Source organism: Amblyomma maculatum, chromosome 1 (assembly GCF_055883805.1).
Source record: "Amblyomma maculatum isolate TAMU_Amacu chromosome 1, ASM5588380v1, whole genome shotgun sequence".
Taxonomy (NCBI): Eukaryota; Metazoa; Arthropoda; class Arachnida; order Ixodida; family Ixodidae; genus Amblyomma; species Amblyomma maculatum.
In genome coordinates, this window is record NC_139344.1 from 215,218,561 (window position 1) to 215,237,898 (window position 19,338).

At 43.2% G+C, this 19,338-nt stretch overlaps 1 long non-coding RNA gene across 1 annotated transcript in view; it reads right to left on the reverse strand.

Moving 5' to 3' along the window:
* The window catches only part of LOC146205588 (uncharacterized), a 76,697-nt gene that overhangs the window by 12,663 nt on the left and 44,696 nt on the right, over positions 1-19,338 (reverse strand). The window contains exon 4 of the long non-coding RNA XR_014704214.1: positions 14,373-14,423. This is a non-coding gene — a long non-coding RNA (uncharacterized LOC146205588). The remainder of the gene's footprint in view (positions 1-14,372; positions 14,424-19,338) is intronic.

Sequence of the window (19,338 nt, forward strand, 5' to 3'; positions counted from 1 at the left end):
TTGAAGCAGTAACAAAATTTGGCAGTGCAGAGTGTTCATTTGAATTAGGAGTGTGTGGGACTGTGTAGATCCAAGGATTTTCACTGATGTCTTGTGGAAAGCAGTGTCAGCACAAAGGGCTGTGCATGAAGTTAAGCAAGAGTCCACTGCTCTGGTTTCTTAAAGGTGACGGTGGTTTACTAGGCTCCACGTTATGAACGAGCCTTGGATCACATTCGTTTCTTGTCAGGCATAAGGTGGCCTATGACCACCTGCACCTTAACACCATCGTCGCAACTACTTGGACGGAGAAGGCTTCGCTTCTTGCTCCCTTTGGGCAAGAACCTCCAGTGCACATTTTAGTGTGAAGCACTACCTCACAGGTTAAATCGGGAAACTGCGAGATATTTAAGAAGCCTTGACCTTTGACCTTCCCAGAAAAAAATTGAGATCTGTTGGAGCAGATTCAAACTGGGAAATTTTCTGTAGGAAGAGAGTACAGAACGCCATAGCTATCACCAAAGCCAATTACCCCGCGTGTATAGTGCTTCCACAAAGCTTCCCAGTCACTGACTTAGCCTTGATATTGAAGCCCGACCTTGAAATGCTAGCCTAGAACCAAAAATGAAGTGAAACATTATATGCTTTTGCACATAATTTGCATTTGTTCAACTTAATTTTTTTTTTTTTTTTTTTTTTTTTTTTTAAGTAGGGAAGGTATGAATATGGAATTATGGCACTGCACAGTGTGCTCAAGGTAACGGGGGAAAGGGCAGTGAATGGTAACATGGCATTTTTTTTATGTTAATCGTTGTCAAGCTTCATAATGGGATAGCAAAAAAAGCATTAGCTTGTGGTGTCCAAAGAGGCTGGAGTGTCTGTCATTGCGACCTGCACTGGCTTAGGCTGGCTACAAGTGGGCAGCATGGGATTATTCACATAGGTTTTACTTCCGCATGACTTGTGCATATGACATGCTAACTGCCGATTATAAGTAACAAGATCCCAGCTACAATAAAATCTCACTAATTGGGCTTCAGGGGACCAAGAAAAATGTTAGAATTTTTCAGAAGTTTAAATTGTCAAACGGCCCTAAAACTGCTGAAAACAGTTTGCACTAGTCATTTTATCCCGTGAACGCTCCAAATGTGCTTGTCTATGCAATTAAGATGGAAACTAAGCACCAACAATGATGTTTTGCAGTTTCGTCAAGTGCTCTGCATTTTGCGTATTATCTGGAATGTCAAAGGAGCGATCCAGAGCCATAAGCGCCTTCGTAGTGCTTTTCATTTCATAGACGTCCCCATCGCATTTTGAGGATGCTTCATCTGATGGGAGTCCTCAAAGTTTGACTGTTTATCATACTTGAAGGGTGACAGAAGCAGTATGGATGCAGTATGTGTAGGCAGTAGAACATCATGCTTCTGTCATTTTTCAGGGCGCCACTGTTTTTTGCTATTCACGTTCAGGGAGATCTGTTCGAATTACTGCTGGCTTCGCGGGTTGTACCTCGACATGACCTTCCGAATTAGCAAGCACCTGACACTGTATATGTACATGGGCCTCAACCAGTACTAGGCTTGTAACATGAATTTTTGAAAAACAAGGTTTTACTGTAATTGTGCTTTAAATTTATGTAGGTGTACCTGCCGTGCAGCTCTCACCAACTTGATAGGTAAAATGCTTTCTGCACCACTTTAAATGTATTCAGTAAACACCAGGATATAGACGCAACAGGTGTGCATTTTGCATGCTGAAGTGGTGCACTCCACACGGTTTCATACCTTTTGTGTAGTGCACGCAATCACGCATGCAGTGGGGGCTTCTGACCAAACTGCTAAATTCGATTGACCAAAAAAAAATGTTGAGGGGGGGGGGGGGGGGGGTCTTTTAGCTCTGAGATAATCCTTCGTGTGAAAATTTGCAGATTCTGGCTCATGTTACTTTAAGCTTAACTTGTTTTTATAGCATGGGGATTGCACACTCAGTATACCTACACAAAAAATATGTGGACAAATGATGGCTTAGCTTGGTTCATGGGATTCAGTGTCCCAAACTGGCTCGGGCTATGAGGGACACTTTACATGAAAGTTCCAGATAGTTTCGACTGTGCTGGGCTCTTTACCATGCACTGACATCGCGCTGTACATGAGTACCTTGCGTATTGCCTCTGCCAAAATGCAGCCACCACGACCGGGATCAAGCCTGGGATAGGCAATCAAGTGTGACCACTGAGCCACCTTGGCCATGGACATATTAAAAACTTACGCAGAGTGCACAGTGCACACACGTGTAATGTACTGCCTGTTACAAGCGTTTTTTCTTCCACCGAGATTATACTACAGCACAGGCATTTTTCATAGTAACACTAAGCCTTAAACCTTATAAACTAAACCAATACTACAGCATAAAAAGAGGATTTGTAATTAACATGAGTGTTTTTTTAGCACATGGCTAATACATTGGCTGGCATGCTAAGTGTGGTCGAGTAGAGTCTATGGTAATGCTGGTTTGGTTGGTTTGTTTTGTGGGGTTTAACGTCCCAAAGCAACTCAGGCTATGAGAAACGCCGTTGTGGAGGACTCTGCAAATTTCGACCACCTGGGGTTCTTTAACGTGCACTGACACCTCACAGCACACGGGCGCCTTTCTTTTCGCCTCCATCGAAAAGCGGCCGCCGAGACCGGGATTCGATCCTGCATACTTGGAAACAGTAGTTGAGCGCCGTAACCACTGCGCCACCCCGGCGGGGCAGCAAGCATAGCTCAAGGACCTTGGTTACCGTGGTTCATTGCTATAGATAGGCCTTGATGAGCACCTTACTGTGGCAGTGGCCTTGCTCGTGCATTTCTTTAACTCTATCTAAACCAATTTGTGGTATCGTGCTTTGCACTTGCCACCCCGTTTGCACGGGAATTCATACTTGGGCTAAGCGGGTAAAAATGCTTGTGGTCATTTTGCAGTGCAGACAGAACCAGAAAAACCAGGTTCAAATGAAGCTCTTGTTCATATGAACAAACAATGCTTTTTAAGGCAGCACCAAAGTGAAAACTTGTGGGCTAAACATTATGTTGTGGACATCTTGCCGAGTGCCATTTCATCCGTTTTTATAATTCCTTATAAGTCTTTTACCATGTTATTTAAATGTGCTAGGGGGGTATGTGCAAGTCATTTTTACTGGTATTTCTGCTGATTTTAACATGCTGTGGTTTTGGAAGGTGAACGATCATGACATATATAATATATATATCGTTAAGGATCACAGAAGCAGACATCGGTGAAATAGATACACAGGACTGTATTTGCACCGTCACTTCAAAATATATAGCACATGTTAGCGTATGCTTGGTTTTTCATGTGGTGAAAACTCTTACTTTGTTTCAACATTCTGCCAACACTGCTCTACAGTCATGGTATTCACAGTGAATTGAAGCTTCAGAAAGAAAATTACTGTGCTTGTCGCACATATGAGCGGACATGAAGCATCGTGTGCCAAGACCGTATACAGTGCTTGTCAACCTTTGTTGAGCCTTCGGAATATAAAGTTGACAAAAAATGGGCATCTTATTGCCAAAAGACATTGTAAGTGCAGGTACTACTTGTTCAAGTAAAACAGGCCAGCAATTACTGGACGGCTGAAATTCATGAAACAACTAAGACAATTGCTTGGCTACCTTACACACCTCTCCTAACCATAAGGTTCCACATCCTCGCCAAATATAGTTTGCTAACATTATTGTGCGTCGTAACATCGTCACTCTCATTACCTGCGCGTAGTTACTTGGTTAAATTGGTTTTTCCACTTCATTAAGGACATTCACATGAAGTCATGCCTAAATGTCATGAAAATGTGTCATGATCTGGCTATTGCAATGGTTAAGCGGCAGTCCTATCGCACCAGCACGCATACCACTGGATGCCCTATCTTCTTACTCAACCCAGCGCGACAATTCAACAATAACATAACAGCCCACAATTTTGAAGTCAACATCTGCTTGAGTGATTGTATAATAGTTCCATTTTTAACTTACATTACTTTCTTTAAATGTGGTAATGTTATCTTCACAAGTAGAGCTCAAATACAACCATTTAGGTATATCTTACTTTCAGATTAAATGCTCTTTCTTCTAAAGAGTCCAGAATTATCTATAAGTGACTTCTTCAGACTAGCATACCACATTATGTCACCAAAGAAAAACCTGCAGTTCAGCCTTAGAAAGGAATACCTATATAGCAGTGTCATTTTGGAGTGACAGTGGTGCAGTCACTGAGTATAGTCGCAGCAAAGAACTATGTAATATGAAGCAGTTTGGTTTGGTTTAGTTTTGGGGTTTAACATCCCAAAGAGACTTGGGCTATAAGAGACACAGTAGTGGAGGGCTCCAGAAATTTCAACCACCTGGGGTTCTTTAACGTGCACTGAGCACAGTATTCGAGTGCCCTAACCACTGCACCACCCCGGTGGGGCAGGAAGTAATTTATATTTGAAAAATTTTAACTGAGAAAAGAAAATAGTTGTTTCTTGGTTTAGAAACTCAAACTGGTGTTGTGTAACAGCCAAGTAAGTTTGTTGGATAATAGTAAAAGCTACACAGCTTTATTACAGGTGGCTGTGCTTGGATCGGATATATAGCATTGGAGCATTCAGTATTAGCAGGCCAAACTTTTGTGCAATTTAAAGTAGGCAACTTCTTTAAACAGAATGTCCTTCGGCTCTTTTCATATCGAACTTTTTAACTGAAATATACGATGGGAAATTAATGCCGTGTGTGGATAAAATAAGGAAATCTATTGTCAGTACTGTTGCTGGAAAAGTTTTATTGACTTGCTTCTGTTACCCATCCAGGTTGTGCTAGGGAATTCAAGCAACTCGATCAATGTAGCTGCCTGGTGCAAAAAAAGGTTGTTTGCAACAGGCCTTCATGGTCAAATCATAGAGCATAACATCATTTCAGTGCAACAAAAGGTGAGAGTTGAACGTCTGTCTCTTCACCTACTTCCTTCTTTTTTCTAATGTGAATTTTTCACATACTTCTTTCTCAAAGTACAACTGTGCACAGGCTGGTCTAGACATGGCAAATGATTGAAATATGTTAATGCAGCCATTTAATTTCAATGATGCTGCTCACATTTAAGTGCATCCACATTAGATGCACAATCATCACAGCCACAAGTATCGCTTTCCTCGGGAAGTAGCTGCACTGCGATTCCACATTACCTGTCCCATGGCAAGCTTTCTTATGGCTGTACTGTCGGGTGTAGAAGTATTGCGTACCACACAAGCTTCGACTAAACTGCATCATATCACCACATCACTGCCACGCCTGGAGTTGAGACAGCCGAAAGGTGGACCATTTCTATCTTCATTCACAATAGTTTCCTTGTTTCAGTCTGTTAACCTACTGCTTATCAAAAACTGAAAATGTGGTGCTTTTTTAGTAGTTTAGTTAAAGCTGGAGTCATATACAATATTTTTGTTCTGGACAGTTCCTTTTTCGTAAACATTTCTCTTCAGCCAGCACGTTACAGTTGCCAGAAAATGGTAGTTCTGTCACATAGATTCTGTTGCATAGCACATCTGTTATATGTTATGGGACAATGTTTTGAAACTTTTTCTTTCTTGCAGTTCTGAGAAAGAAGAATGGTATATAGACTAAACAATGCTGCACTTTGTTTTCTTTCTTCTTGGGGTTTGGGGGTATACTGAATCAAAAAAGTAAAGTGCTCAGGCTCAGTGTTTCAATTAAGGGCCTTAACCTTAATAATCATATGGACCTAAAAAAATCCCTTGAACCTATTCACCACAAGGCAGTGAGAGCCTGAACACATAGCATGAAGTTTAGATGACTCGTCATCATGAGCTCATTTAATCCACTGCAGGATAAAGGCCTCCTCAATGATTCTCTTGTTACCTCTCTTCTGCCAGCCATGGCGATTTTACCTTTAGTTAATGTTATTCTCAAGTACAGCAGGTTTCTGCTTGCGAAGTAACATTTCAGTTTTCGGTCCATATAACAGTGATTGAATACACAATTTTAGTTTTGTGAAAGTGTACAAAAATGGTAGTAATTGAATATGTAATAATCATGATACAGGCAGTATCATGATGCATTCCAACCTGTTGGGACGGCTCAGCGACTTTAGCATTCAGGTGCTGAGCTATAGGTTACGGGCTTGAATCCCGACCAGAGGAGCTTTGATGGTGGTAAAGTGCAAAAATGCTCATGTGCTGTGCGATGTTTATGCAAGATCAAAAGCCCCAGTTGATCTGCATTGATCTTGAGGCCTTCTCCCTCATAGCCTATATGCAGCTTTAGACCCCAGTCCCCAAATGTACATTACACATGAAAGCAGTGTTATGTTATTAGCATAGATATGTATATATAAGGTCTTATCATTACCACAACTTTTAACGTCATTAAAGTTATAAATTTTAAACTGGTCTGTAAATAGCATCATTGCCTCTAATACAGTTTTAAGGTTTAGGCCTTGTAGCACAGACTGGCATTGCAGAGTTCTGGAATATTCATTTAATCCACCTACCTTGTGTCCCAGCTTCGTAATGTGCCTTATCTCCATCATTTCAAAGCCATTTTTACAGCCAGGCCTTAAATGGCTTATTCCCAGGTTTTGTTTTTTTTTTTTACATCTGCCGGCACCATTGCTTATATTCTCGAAGTGAAATGGTAATACAAGTCTCTGGATGGATGCTTAGCAAATGCCAGAATTTTCACCTTTTGCTCAATATTTGAACAGGGCTGTATGAAACGTCGTCTACTTCAGAGTACATCTTGCGTTGAGTTTAAACGAAGATACAAATTGTGGGGCTTTCAAGTTTTCTTTTCTTCTTTCTTTCTTTCTTTTTTCTTTTTGCACTAGTCCTTGGGAGAGCTCATCCACCAGTCTTGAGAGGTGTGAGGAGAAACTACATTTTGATGGCCTTGGGTCATGTAGGCAAAGCGCACAGTGTGGAAAAAGGGTTGTGTGTACTTTTGAGAAGGGGTAGGCTGTGACTGGGGTAAGTGGAGTTGGAAAGAGAAAAGGGAAAGGGCCAAACGAGTGCAGGACTGGGCAGCACGGAACACAAAGCAGGGGCAGCAGAAGCAGAAGTATCATAGTAATGGTGACTTCGCTTAAAACATCCCTATCGACAGAGGACAGTAGAAGAGAAAGGGCATACCTGGTGCTATTGGCTGCCACTACATGGGAGGCAGAATATACGGAGGCTTTGCCATACATTGCACAATGCACACATTTATACAATGTTTAATTGACAGCATACCCTGTGTTCTTGCATCCCATGAATTTCAAGCTTCTGTTATACTCACACTAATATCTTATCTTCTACTTTCATAACCTGCATTACATACTTGGTTGCATTATATTTATGCAAATATGGTAATTTACTACTTGGAATCTAACACAATGCATAGCGTGGAGTACGGATGGAAGCATCGTGGCTACTGGAACACTGGATGCCGTTGCCACTTGTGATGTGGAGATATGCCATGCTTTGGATTGAATTTCGATGGAGTGGACAGAGAAGAATGTGAAAGCACTTTTGGGGTTTGTTGCTCTGATTAAGGTCAGTACTTCACCCCTTCTTCTTAACATGTTTTCTTTGAAATCTGTCTCGTGCACAGGCACATGCCAGTTATTCATTTCATGTACATATCCTTACATGGCAACACCAAAGCCTGTAAGTGAGACCACTGGAACATAAAAATGTTGAAAATGTTATATCCCTGGTATTCTCAGCATCATTCCAGACCTCTTCTGGCATGATTTTAATTGCCTGTTGTGTAAAGAGGAAATAGGAATTGTTTAATGTGTAGTGCTCAGCTGAGCCTTCTTACAGGCGACATCTCCAAAGGTCTCCCTTTATGGCTGTTTGGTTCTCTGGTGCAAGTTCTTGACAATAGCAGGAAGCAACTGTTGCTTCACATCTGACAAGGCTTCTTCACAATATTGCTACGGGCAAAGAAGAAGGGGACAATGACGTGGGCAGGCGCGCTCACGCTAGGTCCGCTATCATTTGTTAAACGTCTACCATCGCCATCGGTCATGTTCTATCTCCTTTCATCATCGGCTTGCCGCCCCGTAACATTTGTATAAAAAGGCTCGTTTAAAATTCGCGCCATAGAAAACGTATGCGTGACGTCATTCAACGTCATCTCCCCCCCCCCCCCCCCCTAGTTTTTATTAGACGCTATGAAGTGTGATGCTACATTCCACGATCGCACCAAATCGGTCTAGGGGCGGGGCTTCCACTTTTCACGTGACCACTGACGTCATGGCGTCGGCAAGACTGGCCCGGAGCTTCTGCGCCATGGAGGAAGTTCTGCGCCCTGTGTCATCTTGCGCCGTCGGCAACGGGTTTCTGGGACGACACATCACCTGGCTGTTCTCCAGCCTGCTGGACCCGACGCCACATCGCCGTTCTAGCTTCTGCGCCCTGTGTCATCTTGCGCCGTCGGCAACGGGTTTCTGGGACGACACATCACCTGGCTGTTCTCCAGCCTGCTGGACCCGACGCCACATCGCCGTTCTAGCTTCTGCGCCCTGTGTCATCTTGCGCCGTCGGCAACGGGTTTCTGGGACGACACATCACCTGGCTGTTCTCCAGCCTGCTGGACCCGACGCCACATCGCCGTTCTAGCTTCTGCGCCCTGTGTCATCTTGCGCCGTCGGCAACGGGTTTCTGGGACGACACATCACCTGGCTGTTCTCCAGCCTGCTGGACGCGACGCCACATCGCCGTTCTAGCTTCTGCGCCCTGTGTCATCTTGCGCCGTCGGCAACAGGTTTCTGGGACGACACATCACCTGGCTGTTCTCCAGCCTGCTGGACCCGACGCCACATCGCCGTTCTCCACCCCCGCCCAGTCCGCCGCCCTGACCAAAGGACACGAAGAAACACAAGCAACCCAACTTTAAGATCTTACAGACCTAAGACACCACGAACACGTGCAAGGACATATCACAAGGCACATCGCATGAAAGACCTGACCGAAGGATCCGACCGACCCGAAACGACGACCAGATGAACCCACCGACCCAATACAACACTACACGTGAAGACATCACCCCCGCCTGTGCCGTTTGATGCGTACCTAGGACCCAGCCATCAAACCCTGGCGACCGGTTGAACGAAAGCTTCCTGGGCCAGGCTCCATTGATCATAATGGCGGCAAGCCGTTACCTTCTTTCTCTTCTTTCTTCACCGGTCCGCACAAGATCACTGTCATGTCACAAATCTGATCAACTTTGACTTCTTCCACCGATCGGGACGATTGCTCGGTGGCCCCGGGTAGTGCTACGGGCGAAGAAGGGGACAATGGCGTGGGCAGGCGCGCTCGCGCTAGGTCCGCCATCATTCATTAAACGGCATCTACCATCGCCATCGGTCATGTTCTGTCTCCTTTCATCATCAGCTTGCCGCCCCGTAACAATATCGATGTTCAGATGGACAGGATTGTGCGAAGGCATTAGTGATGTTTTCCAAATTGTAGGTTTCATGCACTTGTTTGGAATAATCTGAGACTAACGCAACCACCAGCAGGCCAAAGTGCCTATACATTTTAGACTATGAGAATTTAGAATTTAACTATTTCACCACAAGCATTATCGGTTTTGCATGGGCTGTAGGCTTGAAAGGGACATTAAAAGGAAATCGCAAAATAAGCAAGATTCTACACTAGACAGGTTATCCCTTGGCAACACTTTCAACATTTCTTTTATACTGCAAGCCAGCTGCATTGTTAAGAAAATGAAGAACAAAATTCTTGATGTCCTTCCAAGTCCATCGGCCCCTGAACCAGGGAAAGGTTGTGGCAGTTTTTGATGCACCCCGAGTTTGTCAGAGCTCTCCAACCAATCAGGCGGGCCATCTCCAAGCACCAATGCTAATGAGAGTGTGTGGTTCTGAATCTGCCGCGCATAACAACTACGCATAGGCCACACGAACAGAAGGGGAAGAAAAAAGCCTCGACACTCGTGTTTATATCTCATCTTTCCGTCCATTATCTGGTCTGCGCTAACGGCATTGCACGAGAAAATATTTGTATTGGTTCACAGGAAGGGAAAGGCACAGTGTCTGTCACACTTCTTTCTGTGGACACCTGGACTGAAATTGGAATGACAGAAAGGGGAGCCGTAGTGGAGAGCTACAGAGTAATTTCGACCACCTGGGGATCTTTAACGTGCACTGGCGTCGCAAAGCACACAGGTGCCTCTTCGTTTTGCCTCCATCGAAACACATCCACTGGCAGTCGGGTTCAAACCTGGGTACTCCGGCATAGTAGTCAGGCATCTTAACCACTGCACCACCGCAGTGGGGCTCATGAGAGAACGATGAACCAATTAAGGCCAGCAAAAATTTTTGTCACTAGCTACAGCTGCGAAAGCCTGTAAGGGGTACCACCATTTGTACTTCACTTTTATGCAGTTTTCTGGCTTATCAAATCTGTATTTTTCGTAAAATGACATTTACCATCGCATGACGTCAACCTATCTTTCCAACAGGTAGTCCCCGTTAGTGTCCCTTTAAAACTGGGCGACTCGTGTGGTGTGGAAGACCTGTCATCATTTTCTTTACTTTGAGGTTACCTCGTAAGGTGTGCCACCTAACCCTGCATCACAGGTATAGCACAGTTCAAGTCAACTATGGAAGGCTACTCTCATGAGAGCACAGTAAGGAATGCATGTGACAACAGATGGGATGTACTATTGCATTTGTCAATGTTATGCCTACCGGCAAATGACAAGATTTTTATAGAGACTATACAAAGGAAACAAAGACTTTCATTTACCATTTAGAAATATGACCATGTTCATCCGTAAGAGGCTGTTTTGTGCCTTTTATTATGTGATGTCGTTGAGGACAAAGCTGCAAAGGGTTGGGTTTTTCATGCTTGACTTTCTTAGTGTACTACTCGAATTACAAAGTAATAAGGGATGAAAAAACACAGACATAGAGAGTGCAAACTATCAACTGATTTTTATTGTGTAGGAATTCATTTTGTATGAGCAATTAAAGCATGTGAAGAAATTAGAAGTTTGACAAAAACCAAGAAGTAAAAACGGTGACGATGGCCGGGGTGCTTGAAATCTGCCTTCTCTCTTCTCTGACCAGTTGGCATGTACAGAGTGTCCAGTTTTGTCACATTCTTAAAAATTGTGTCTCTTGCTTTGTCTTCATAATTGATGGCTCACTAATGCATGACAGTTCATTTCTGGACAAGCAAAATGCTTCAAACAACTCTTTTTTTAGCGTGCATTAGGAGAACTATGGTTTTATTGAGCACTTCTTGCACCTAAAACAGTGCGCGGCAAGGTTTTCTGGTGTGGTTAATGCGTTGTGTTGTGTTGGGTGTAATGGTGCATAAGCAACTGAGGCTATCATGCGCCAAACACAAGGTGTATTATGTTTATGTTAGGAATACAAACTACAGACATCAGAGACATTACAACTTGTTTAGGTGCATTGCATCCTCTTAAGAATTTAAAAACTCGGGATGCATCAACAATTGCATTCTCTCCGAGGAGCAAGGCAGGATGAAATGGAATTCGCTTTCTGTAAAGTGTGCAAAATATTTTTCTCTCAGTTTCTCGAACTTCATACAAAAGAATGAAATGTGGTTTATAGTGACCTCTTCTCCACATCCTTTTAATATCGGCCTTCTTTCTTAAGAATGAAGATGTGAGTCAGATGGGTATGTCCAATATGGAGGGGACACAAAATTACTTCAAATAAGCGTTTCTAATGGTTACATGATTTTCATTCCTCGAGTTTTGGTTTGATGGCATGCAGTTTGTTGTTTGCTTCGTTGTCCCATGAAGCTTGCCATTTTCTTCTCAGTTCTGTTTGTACAAATTGCTTTGCATCTCGATGTGGCATACTTTCTGAATTTCTGCATTGCAGGCAGCTGCAGCACTTGCATTGGCTCTCTCATTGCCACTGATCACTATGTGGCTTGGTATCCAGCAGAACTTTATTTCTTGCCCTCGTGTTTCTGCTGCTGTTATGGTATGTATTATGTCTCCTACTAAGGGCTCTACTGCCTTACTGGAATGTAGAGCTGTGATTGCACTGAGAGAATCAGTGAAGGTTATGCTCTTTTCTATGTTTTTCTTGAGTACATGTTTTACTGCTATGAAAATGGCATAACTTTCAGCAGTGAAAACTGGTGCTCATGAAGGCAGTCTTACTGTTTTTTCCCATTTGTCTTGCACTATAGCGCTTCCCACATGATGTGCAGATTTATAACCATCAGTATAAAAAGCCCTGCAATTTTTATATTTTTCCTCCAAAGCCAAGAACTCTTGTAGCATGTGTTCATGTGGAGAAAGCTTTTTTTGAAAGTGTGTAAGTTTGAAGTCACATAAACAGGGGAGACTGTACCAGGGTGGTATCTGGTGTGATTAAAAAGCTGCCTAACTTGTAATGCTCCTGAAGCCTTTCATTCAGGCATTGATCCGTCTGGCTGACTTATATGTGTGGCCATATGACAGTGACATTTTTTGTGCCACATTAGATGAAGAAGGTGCAAACTTATCACATGCCTTTCCCCACACATGCTGACAGTCCTCCTTTTGTACCAGTTAAGTAGTTTAAAATCTGTCTGGAAATCAAGGCACATGTGCGTGACACTTCAATCATGCTGACTGGATGAGGGATTAACTTCTAAAGAAAGTGGTAAAATTGGGCCCTCCATACATGCCCAGTGACTGGAGATGAGAGGAAGCAGATTCAAGCATCCTGAAGCCAACATTTTTTATTTCTTGGTTTTCACTGTATTCCATTTTCTTCATGTGTATACAGGCTACTTGTAAGGACTATACAGTGATAGATTATATCCACACTATCAACCTAATGATAGAGAAAGGTGCAGTATGTAACCAGTCATTATAAATAACCTTCTTTGATAGGAAATCATTTCATTCAGTCAGAACCTCAGCAGTCATGCAGGCATTGCAGAACCTGTGTGTGGAAGAGCCATATTGGTTTGGTTTGTGAGACTTAATGTCCCAAAGCGACTCAGGCTATGAGTGACGCCATAGTGGAGGACTCCGGAAATTTAGACCACTTGGGATTCTTCAATGTGCACTGACATAGCACAGCACACGGGCACATTGATTTTCGCCTCCATTGAAAGGCAGCCGCCCGAGGCCGGGATTCAGTCCCGCATGCTTAGGCACAGTAGTCTAGTGCCCTAACCACTGTACCACCACGGCGGGTAGGAAGAGCCATATGTGAGAGTACTGAATTGTATTTGTAGTGGCTGCACAGCAGCCATAACCTTCATAAAGAAAGTAATGAAATCCCAATAATGAAAAATGTTGGGTAGAGAGACACAATTTATCCTGTGCTATTCACCACTTGCTTACAGTAAGTATTCAGAGACCCGAGTTGGGAACAGTTAGAGATTAGAGTAAATGGAGACTTCCTCGGTAATCAGATAATCGCAGTAATCTGCAATTCACTGATGACATTGCCTTGGTAAGTAACCCAGGGGATGGATGCAAAAAGTGATTGATGACCTAGACAGGCAAAGTAGAACAGCTAGTAGGCCGCAAATTTAATATGCATCAGACTAAAGTAATGTTCAACCGCATTGAAAGGGAACAACTGTTTTTGATAGGCAGCAAGATGCTGAAAATGTTAAAGGAGCACATCTGTTTAGGGCAGGTAGTGACTGCTGATTTGGATCATGAAACTGATACAACTAGTAGAATAAGACTGGGATGGAGCATATTTAGCAAGCATTCTCTGATCATGAATGGTAGCTTATCAATACTATCCCTTAAGGGGAAACTGTATAACAGCTGTATCTTACCAGTACCCACTTATGTATAGTGTCGGAATGTGGAGGCTGATGAAAAGGATTTAGCTCAAATTGAGGGCAGCACAGAGATCTATGAAAAGAAAAATGATAGATATAATGTCAAGGGACAGGAAGCATGCAAAGTGGACCCGGGAACGAACATAGTTTTAATTGAAATCAAGAAGGAGAATTGTGCATAAAAAGGGCATGTAATGCGAAGGAAAGATGACTGGTGGTCTCCGAGTGTGACAGACTAGATTTCAAGGGAAAGCAAGCATAGCAGGGGGCAGCAGTAAGTGATGTAGGCAGATCAAATTAGGAAGTTTGCTGGGATCAAGTGGATGTAACTGGCACAGGACAGAGTTAATTGGAGGGATGTGGTAGCCGCCAGTGCCCTGCAGTGGGCATAGTCAGATTGAGGGCGATGCTGAAACTGTTGTTTTAACAGCTCATGTAAAGTAAATAAGATTGCTTGCTAGTTTGTGACCTGTTTGTCTGTGTATGATTTTCGTCTCTTGTTGCACAAGGTAGTGCACTAAGGAAGTCAACAATTGAAGAAGTAGCTCACCTGCTTTCACATTTTTCCCCTTGTGGTACCACAGACACTTTCTTTTGCAGGCTGCACAGTGTGCGACAAGACAAAGAATGATGCACTATTGTTGCACTTCTCTAAAAAGTGTATTTTATGTGAAAGTCTATGCGTGGAAAATTATACGCAGAGGTCAGAATTTCTTAGTGCCATATTCGTGACCGATTACCCTTGTAGTACGCTTTGTTGCCAGAGTATTTTCACAACATTACCTTCTAATGTTACCATAGTGGGCCTGTTGGCCTCTTCAAGCCATGTGAACACAACATGCAAGAAACAGCATTGGAACAAAATTGTTAAAGTGTTGACATTGACTGTTAAACATTAAAACGCCTGCTGCAAACATGTTGCTTATTAATGATCATTGAAAACGTAGCATCAACATTGCTCAATATTGAGGAATATTTTTGTTTTCTTGGTGTCTTGGAAGAATGTGGACCAACATTATTGCAATGATGTAACATTGGCAATACTGCTGCAATATTTCACCAACAGTCTGTGCTAGCTGCTCAGCTGTACTGCACTGAACTGGACCATCATGGTTGTAGCCGTTAACTAATTTTAAATTCAGACAGTTGTTATAGTGACCATCAGCATGTCAAGAAAATCTGGATTGGTCGACAGGATTGCGACGTTGCCGAGAATTCAAAGACATCAAAATGTTAGCTAAACTGTGATTGTAAGGTCACAATATGACACAAACATTATTATGGCATGTAAGCATCTAAAGTAAATTATTTGCACTGAAAATAAAATATAGGTGAGATGGGAACAAACTCAGATTCCTTGGATCACAAGTCAGACATGCTACCATTAGGACATCGAGGCACATTTGTATGATTTGGGTAAAGGGAGGCCTTTTGTTTCTTGTAGTAAATTAAAAAATGAAAACAAACAATGAAAGACAGAGTCCGCATTTGTGAAGTGATATGCAAAGAAGGCCCCAGGTTGCAGAAGTGACCAATGAACGCTGCTGCATCATATACTTCAAGTGTGCCTCGAATTTTTTCATCTGTACGTATGAAAAATAGTTTACCTCTCTTCAGTGGGTTCTCTTTTGAGCTCACTACATAAACCTGTGTTTTTGTGAGTTTTTGATGCATAACACAGAGTCCTCGTTAAATTTTCAAGAATGGCCTGTGTTTTATTTATCTCTTTGGTGGATTGAAACTCCTGCCTTTCAAGCAAAACTTCAATTTTCGAATAACCAGAGATTGCACAGAGGCATGTCTGGGCTGTTAGGGATGTTTTCAAATCACAGTGCCATACTTCGGAAAAAAAGACCTGCGTGAAATGTGATGACTGCACAGGGCTTGTCAGGTTGCACTGCCATTTTGAATGCAATGCCAACGTTCCACTGCAGCTTGTTCAGTACCATCTGACTGCTGGTTAAGGAAATTATAATGAAAAAGAGGACTAATGCATATGTAATGGAGTTTCTTCCGTCAGGTAACTGTTAACACACAAAAATTGTTTTGTCTGCAAATGTAGATTTGGCATATGCCAATTACCTTGTATCAGTAGAAGTCACAGCTGGTTGTGTCAGCTCTCTCTCTCTCTCTCACACACACGCACGCACACACACGCACACACACACAAAAAGTCATTTTAAGACACCTGCACACGCATTTCTAGACTCGTTTTGACAGGGATCATTAGCCAGCATAGAGTGTGCCATCTTTAAAACTGTCTGTCATGATGTGCTTAGTATGCGCGATGAATTACATATTTGGTCATGCCACCCACTAATGTTATGTTCGTCTTTTCACAGGGGCAAGACTTCAAGAAGCTTCACCCTTACATAGCAACTGCTGTTCAGCCCAGTTGGGAACTACCTGTTAACCTTGAGCCACCACAGAGTCACTTGAACCAGGCAAGCACGCTTCGTTGCCTCCTTCAGTTGCATTGTCAAACTCACTATCGACAAACCCAGCGGCTGCAGCTTCCTTCCAGAGGCTTCTTTCTAACTTTTATGTTTTGTGTGCATTCTTGAAGTCATTCACATTTTGTTGGTGCGGTATTGTCAAGACAGAGCAGTTTGTTTGAAACATAAGAGGTACAGTGTGCTTTGATTTCTTGGCCAGTAGTTTAGTTTCATTTAGTGTATAGAGCTTAATGTCCCAGAGCAACTCAAGTTATAATGGATGCCATAGTGAAGGGCTCTGATATTCTGAACATGCGGGGTTCTCATGCACTGACATCACACAGTCTGCTTTGCGTTTCATCACTATTGAACCCACGTCCTTTGTATCAGCACTCATGTGCCCTAAGGACTGAGCCCCCCCCCCATCGCGATAGATCAGAATATTTATGTGGTCAGTAATAGTTGCTCATCAACATTACTAGAACCAGCTTCAGTTTAAAAACTCCGAAGCGCCGCGCGGCGAGTGGCGCTGCAGTCGAACTAAGATTCACCGCACCGGCTCGTTTGCTGGTGGCTGGCGGCGTTTCAGCCGCGCTCTCGCGAGTTCAAAGCTCTAACTTGACGCCGTGGAACCTAGCGACTACGGAAATAAAATAAATTTAGTATTCCTATTTTTTTTTTTTTTTTTTATAGTTCGCTGTGTTGAGTAACACATTTCATTCATGCAGGCATGGTGTGCTAAGTTGCCACTGCACCTAATAACGGCAGCGAGAAGGATAGGAAACGAACTAGAGCACTGCGCTCAGGCCCGATTTTCCGACCCAGGCCCATCGTTTGAAGATTGAGCCCAGTCCGGGCTCATTGCTCCTGGCCTGGGCCCGGCCAGGGCCCACGCAGACATGAAACAAGCCCGAACCGGGCCCACTCTACCAAGTCTCGCCCTTGCCCAGGCCTGGCAGTCAGTCTGAGAGGATTCCTTAAAATTTACAGTTATGGCAACAAAAGAAATGCTTAACGTTTTTTTTATTCCATCATAGATGGTTTAGTCCTCATTTACGTGCAACAGTAGATAGTCGACATTACAAATAACGCGTTACGAAACCAAGCACGTAGTAGAAAAAATTTCCAAAAGACTGCATGAAGTATTCCTTTGTTATCGAAAGAGCGCGAGACTGTACTACCAAAGAGACTGTACTACAAAAGCTCTTGGTTTGGTTTGGTTTGTGGGGTTTAACGTCTCAAAGCGACTGAGGCTATGAGAGACGCCGTAGTGGAGGACTCCGGAAATTTCGACCACCTGGGGTTCTTTAACGTGTACTGACATCGTACAGCACACGGGCGCCTTGCTTTTCGCCACCATCGAAAAGCGGCCGCCGAGGCCGGGATTCGATCCCGCATCCTTGGGAACAGTAGTCGAGCGCCGTAACCACTGCGCCACCCCGGCGGGGCCACAAAAGCTCTTATCTGGGCTAGTTGGTTGCTAGATTCGGATATAGTTGCTATCACACGAGGAACTGACAACCTATTTTCTGAGTCCAGCCACTGAGCCACTGAGTCCAAAGCGAGACTGTGATAAATTTATCAATAATATTGTATGTGTAAAGAGCTGTAATTCTGCCTGTTATCTGAATTGCTGAATTAGCACTTGTAGGTATGCTGTTCACAAATTTTTTTCCTTTAGTCATGACTGTATTTCATGCATATTTTTTTTTTGTTTATTATTATAAGTGTACATTTGATGTAGCCAACCCACTGCTTAGTCCTCAATAGGACTGATGGTATATTTAAAATAAATAAATGATACTGCTTAAATGTTTTGTAATCACAAATCAAGGTTTAAGGTTTGAGAGCTATAGATTACAGGAATTTTAAATATGGCTTCTTATTAGCAGTTAGCCCTTGGGCCATATTATTTGCTCAATCACACAGGCTTTTCCCGGCAACTATGGCTCAAGAACCTGTGTTAGCAAGGGCAGGAGAAGAAAAAATCCTAAATATTATTGTGAAGCGTTCAATGCCGCACTACGCATCCCTATGGAGACGAAAAGCAAAACACCTGTTTATTGTACATGTGTTTAAATACCCGAATATTCCTATATCTGCACATGCTTATTCAGTGCCGTTTATCGCAGTGTAGAGATGTTTTTTTTTAGGGAGGGGGGGGGGGGGAGGGGGAGGGGGGAGGGAAGGGGGCTTGGCTAAGGCAGAGAAGGCTATCTTTGAAAATATGGCTGCCTGCCAAGCTTATGAGGCTTCAAATGGCCAGTCACTAAGGTAACACAAACACAAAATCGAGAAGATACAAGAGTGCCTTCTGGTAGATCCGACGGAGTGTTCTCACCATATGTGTCATGCATTGCAGCGGTCCATGAGACCTATACCATAGTAGAGCGCACTGCAGGGTTTTGCACTTTTTCGTTTGTATCGTTGAACAGGCATGCGTGCCCAAAGTAACTTGGGCAAACCAATGGCGCTCATCTTTTTTCGCCACACATTCCTGCCACACTTTCCTTCTAGAACGGTACACGAAAACTGGGTTCTTTTCAGGGAAAAGATCTGCGAGTTGGTCGACTTATACGTCCCGTTAGTGCGTGTGAACAACGATAAGTCTAATCCTTGGTTTAACAAATCCCTCAGAAGGCTTAGAAATAAAAAGAAACAATTATACATGAAAGCTTCGTCTACTTGTAATCAGTCCGATTGGAAGAACTACAAGGAGTGTGTCAAATCATACTGTGCTGCCATACGTGACTCGAAAGTTAAATACTTTTCTTACGATCTCCCCGCTTTGCTAAAATCCACGCCTAAAAAGTTCTGGCAGGTGATTGCGCCACAGAGGGATGGCAATCGCATTTCTTTACGTAGGGACGCTCACGTGCCTGTTTCTGATGAAGAATGCCCGTCTGAGTTCAACAAATTCTTTTCATCTGTCTTCACGAAGGAAGATCATTCCAGCGTACCATTTGTCCCCGAATTCGACTGGCCGTATATGGAACCCATTACTATAACAGTTGAAGGCATATCTCTTCTAATCGACAATCTGAACCTTTCTACTTCGTCTGGCGTTGACAATATCAACTC